Genomic DNA, 5009 nt, shown 5'->3' with positions numbered 1-5009 from the left:
CTTACTATGTTCCAGGCAAATGTACTAAGTGCTGGAGTAGGTGCAAGCAGGCAGAAACTCCTCACCCTTGGCTTCAAGGCTCTCCATCACCTCGCCCCTCCTACCTCACCTCCCTTCTCTCCTTCTCCAACCCTCCGCTCCTCTGCCGCTAATCTCCTCACCGTGCCTCGTTCTCGCCTGTCCCACCGTCGACCCCCGCTCACATCATCCCCCTGGCCTGGAATGCCCTCCCTCCGCACATCCGCCAAGCTAGCTCTCTTCCTCCCTTCAAGGCCCTACTGAGAGCTCACCTCCAGGAGGTCTTCCCAGACTGAGCCCCCTCCTTCCTCTCCCACTCTTTCCCCTCTCTATCCTCCTTGCCTTACCTCCTTCCCCTCCCCACGGCACCTGTATATATGTATATATGTTTGTATGTATTTATTACTCTATTTATTTATTTTATTTGTACATATTTAGTCTATTTTATTTTGTTAATATGTTTTGCTTTGTTTTCTCTGTCTCCCCCTTCTAGACTGTGAGCCCACTGTTGGGTAGGGACTGTCTCTATATGTTGCCAACTTGTACTTCCCAAGCCTTAGTACAGTGCTCTGCACACAGTAAGCGCTCAATAAATACGATTGAATGAATGAATGAATGCAAGCTAACCAATGTATGTCCCACATGGGGCTCCCAGTCTTAATCCCTATTTTACAGTGAGGCAACTGAGCCACAGAGAAGCTAAGTGATTTGCCCAAGGACAAATAGACAAGTGGTAGAGTCAGAATTAGAACCCAGATCCTTCCGACTCCCAGGCCTGTGCTCTACCCATTAGGCCACACTGCCTCTATTGGGAGGGAATTGATTTGGTCAATGGGGGTAAGACTATTGCAGACCATAACCATTTTTGTTGTTGTCCCTATTTATGAAACTAACCAAAGCAAGTGGAAAGCATGTTTAAAAATCTGTCTTAAAAATACCTTCCCCTGCACCTCCTTCCTGTCCTCCTGTTTAGTAGGAATTAATTTAGAATGACACTTCTCTTTCCACCATTTTGCCTGATCAGTGTTGTGGCCTTTCATTGCAGCATTGAGCTTTTTGCAATACGCATACATATTCACTTATGTATATATGACAGTTCATTCTAGAGAACACAGCATTGAACTCAACTGCTTATCCTGGCTCCAAACCAAATTACAGTTTTAACAAGGGGAAAGCTGCCCAGCTGAATAAAAAATAATATTCTTAGTGGGTCCCACCTGCTGCTCAATGATTATAGTACTCTGTCTTGTTTCCCATCTAATGAAAAGCACATTGGAAAGGAAGCAAGATCCAAGGTCTGTGGATCCCTGATTGGTCCAAGAATACGAATGATTGACAGTTGGTGCCCAGAATGTTGGCAATTCTGGATAAACACCTAGAGACAAGAATGGGGGATGATGATGATATTTAAGCACTCATGTGCCAATCACTGTTCTAAGCACTACGGTAGATACAAGGTAATCAGGTTGTCCCGTACTGGGCTCACAATCTTAATCCTCACTTTACAGATGAGGTAACTGAGCCAAAGAGAAGTTAAGTGTCTTGCCCAAGATCACACAGCAGACAAGTGGCGAAGCCGGAATTAGAACCCACATCCTCTAACTCCCAATCCCGCACTCTTTCCACTAAGCCACGCTGCTTCTCCAGCATAGAAGGCATTAAATGCTCTGTTAATCAGGTGGCTATGCTTACGTCAGGGATTCCTTGTCTGGGCTCAGAGCTAGGATTCGTGCCTCCATTAGTTTTATTTCATCTACACAATCTACCATTGCAAGGATTTTACCGAAGGAATTGACAATGATAATGGTTTTATTTGTGAGTGTCTGCTTAAGCATCAGGATAGATCCAATACAAGCAGATCTGACACACCATTGCCCCGTATTGGATTCAGAGTGTAAGGTGGAGGGAGAAGATGCCCATTTTTAGAGGTGAGGAAATTGAGGCCCAGAGAAGTTATGACCTATTTAAGGTCACACAACACACAAGTGGTGGGTCTGGGATTAGAACCCTGGTCCTGGCTCTCAGGCCCATGCTCTTTCCACTAGGCTATGCTGCTTCTCATTAAGGAATTTTCTACTAAAGTTCACTTAGGAAATAATGTTTGCTGGATATGTACCTGGTATCTATATCCTTAGCTTTAAACTGGGCAATTAATGCCTTATCCTTTTGGAAGCTATGGATGGACTGGATAACGGTATCCAACTTGTCTAGTTGCTCAAGTTATAGCACAAGTTTGTAGGAGTATATTCCCACAGGGAACATCTTTTTGGTTTGTCATCTTTCTAGTTTGGGGGAGCACAAGAAAGTGGACCCTTTTCTAAGCCCCTTAGCTGGTCTCAAAAGAGAATGATCTGGCATTAAAGGTTGAAGGAGGGTGTCAATTCCATTAGCCAATTTCCGTGACTAAAACCAAGGGAGTTAGGGGATTAGATTGGCCCACCATCTCATTATGAGTGAGTGATATAGCCTCTGTGCACTGTTATACTATCTAGGAGGACTTCAATCAATCAATCAGTGATATTTATTAGGCACTTACTATGTGCAGAGCACAATCCTGAGTGCTTGGGAAAAGTACAATACAAGAGAATTGGTAGACATGATCCTTGCTCACAAGGAGCTCTGCTGGCTTCCTTCTCAGGCAGGTTTGTGTCAGTAGCGAGGAATTAAAAGACATTTTCTACCGCATCCAATCCCAGTTGGAGGGGATAGACAGTTTTTTTCAGGAGTGTTTCATTTAATAAACCAGCAAAAATCCTCTTAAGCGAGAGAAGAAAAATGAGACCATTTTCTTGCCAAGGTGACTTTACAAATAGTAATTCACAGACATGTTTATAACTGCCTTGTCTGCTGGGAGAGACACAAGCTTCTCAATTTCCCTGCTTTTGTGGGCTCATCCTGTGTCAGTAATGCTCTAAGTTTTAACACCAACTGAATTTGCTACCTCACGCTTAGAAAGCAGCACACTTAAAATAGTGTATTTGTGTGAGGCTACAATCCTGCTTGAGCACTGGAAAAAGGACTTTGACAGTAATCTGTAGGTTTTCTATTACTAAAGGCACTAAATACAGTGATGGGAATTTGTAGCTCATCTCAGTGACCAATTCCAAATCCTTACATCATCAAAATGAGAAATACCAAGTTATGGCCAAGTTATATTTTTAATTACATTTCGCATCTAACTACCACTTAATGAATTATATGAATTAGGGGTTAGTACTGGGTATTTTTTGAATTTCTTCCTAGTTTATTCATTCAATCGTATTTATTGAGCGTTTACTTTGTGCAGAGCACTGTACTAAGCACTTGGAAAGTACAATTCGACAACAAATAGAAACAATCCCTAACCAACAATGGGCTTCCTAGTTACTAATTGCTTAGTGGTTCTTGAGTACTTGTCAGCTGCAGTATGTGGGTAGTTGGACAGTTAGGACTATGAAACAATGGAATGACCTTGAATTGCTCACCCACATATGCCAGACAGCAAGTAAAACAAACAGACCAACTTTACCTCTGGTTTCATGTAATTTTATGGTCCGGATTGGAGATATGGAAATACTAGTTTGCATTCTGTTTGGGTTTTTCTTTTACTTCTGCTCTTGCCCCGTTTGCCACCTCGTGGCAGGAGCCGTTCTTATAATAATAATAATAATAATAATTGTGGCATTTAAGCACTTACTATGCTAGGCACTGTACTTAATGAAAATGAGCTTTCCCTGTCTCTGCTAGGCTTGGAGAGTAAGACAAGAGCCCCTGCCTGCCATTTCCTCTTCTCTCCCCTATTCCTTCTGTCCTTTCCTCCTGCCCACTTTCCATCCCAGTCCCAGGGGCTTCCTATACTCTCAGACCTCACGTCTCCACCTTTTGTGTACTCCTGCTTCTGTCTCTGGTTAGGACTCCCTTTTCCAACACTGGGCTTTGGACAGGAGTGGAAAAGGCAGTAAGGACACAAGACATCGTTCTTGTCTTCCTGAACTGCTCATACTGCTTTGTCTTGTCTTGTGCGGTCGAGTCATCTCCGACCCATTGCGACACCATGGACACATCTCTCCCAGAACGCCCCACCTCCATCTGTAATCTTTTTGGTAGTGTAGCCACAGAGTTTTCTCGGTAAAAATGTGGAAGTGGTTTACCATTGCCTCCTTTCATGCAATAAACTTGATTCTGTGCCCTCGACTCCCTCTTATGCCGCTGCTGCCAGTACGAGTTTTGACTTGAGCAGTTTGCCTTCCACTCGCTAGCCACTGCCCAAGCTAAAAATGGAATGGATACGCCTCTGCTTGACCCTCCCTCCCATAGTTGAGACTGGAAGAGTACTGGAAACTCTCCAGGTGCGACCCTGGGAGGGACATACTGCTTTAACTTATATGCTAATACCTATGTTAATTAAATTAGTGGGATTCCCCCACTTTAGAAAGCATTTGATATTAGAAACCAAGTTTTATAGCTGATCCACCTACCATTCTTCTGGCAGTCAACTAATAAATGCAGAGGAAGTATTTGTCATCTCCAGAGCTGTTTTGGAATTGGTTATATGGTTGAGGTGTACCTTGTGAAAGAGTCTGAGGGTAAGGCAGATTCTGCAATGTCAGGCTTAGCATGGCCATTTGCTTGGTTTCTGTGAGGCATTCAAGTTTTCAGACAGGGTCTGCTCTGTATCTGAGGTTGGGACAGTATTTTTGTAGCCAAGTACTGAGGCTTGGAAGTGGCATTCTTGTAAACCTGGATCTGGGTAGGGAATGGAAAGACTCCATCTGGGATTTGGTGATCTCAATCTTATTCCATAAAATGACATATGTCACATTGTTATGCTGCATGTGCAATGTAGCACATCACATGTGTCAAAACTTCCATTATATCTGAGTTACATCAGTGGCCCTTTTAGCCAGGAAACTACAAGGTTTACTAGGACTGAGCTTCTGTGACATCCTCTTTGACATCTTCAGTGGGTGGAATTTGGGTCGGAGAGATGGGCAGGGCCTAGGTGCTGTGTG

General features: G+C 43.5%; 1 non-coding gene across 1 annotated transcript; it reads right to left on the bottom strand.

Moving 5' to 3' along the window:
• Positions 1 to 4226: 4226 nt before the first annotated feature.
• Positions 4227 to 4364, bottom strand: LOC119924450. Its single transcript, XR_005449163.1, has one exon. It is a non-coding gene; the product is annotated as a small nucleolar RNA SNORA7 (small nucleolar RNA).
• Positions 4365 to 5009: the final 645 nt, after the last annotated feature.

The sequence above is a fragment of the Tachyglossus aculeatus genome, chromosome 2 (assembly GCF_015852505.1).
Source record: "Tachyglossus aculeatus isolate mTacAcu1 chromosome 2, mTacAcu1.pri, whole genome shotgun sequence".
In the NCBI taxonomy this organism is placed as follows: Eukaryota; Metazoa; Chordata; class Mammalia; order Monotremata; family Tachyglossidae; genus Tachyglossus; species Tachyglossus aculeatus.
The sequence above is the reverse complement of the archived record's forward strand: the minus strand, read 5'-3'. Positions and strand labels throughout refer to the sequence as shown.